The sequence below is a fragment of the Ovis aries genome, chromosome 10, assembly GCF_016772045.2.
Source record: "Ovis aries strain OAR_USU_Benz2616 breed Rambouillet chromosome 10, ARS-UI_Ramb_v3.0, whole genome shotgun sequence".
Classification (NCBI taxonomy): Eukaryota; Metazoa; Chordata; class Mammalia; order Artiodactyla; family Bovidae; genus Ovis; species Ovis aries.
The window spans coordinates 49,545,484-49,545,730 of NC_056063.1; the positions used below are offsets into that span (position 1 = coordinate 49,545,484).

General features: G+C 38.5%; 1 protein-coding gene across 9 annotated transcripts in view; it reads right to left on the minus strand.

Moving 5' to 3' along the window:
• KLF12 (KLF transcription factor 12) overlaps nt 1–247 on the minus strand; it is a 521,468-nt gene that overhangs the window by 441,163 nt on the left and 80,058 nt on the right. The window lies entirely within an intron of this gene.

A 247-nucleotide genomic window follows, 5' to 3' on the forward strand; every position in this document is an offset into this window, starting at 1 on the left:
AGATCGTGAGATTTTATGAAAGCGACACTTCAGGGTCTTAGCTTCTTCATCTGGAATTGAGAATGTTCCAAATGATGCCCCCAATTCTATCAAATAATAGAAAATTATTCTGCAACCCCTCTCACACCATTCCAGAAATCCTAAGGCAATAATGATCTTTTTCCTGTTGAAACATGGTGGAATCTCTCAATACATGTCTTCTAGAACAGCTTGAAGGAAGCACCCACCTAAACAAAGGTTTCATTAC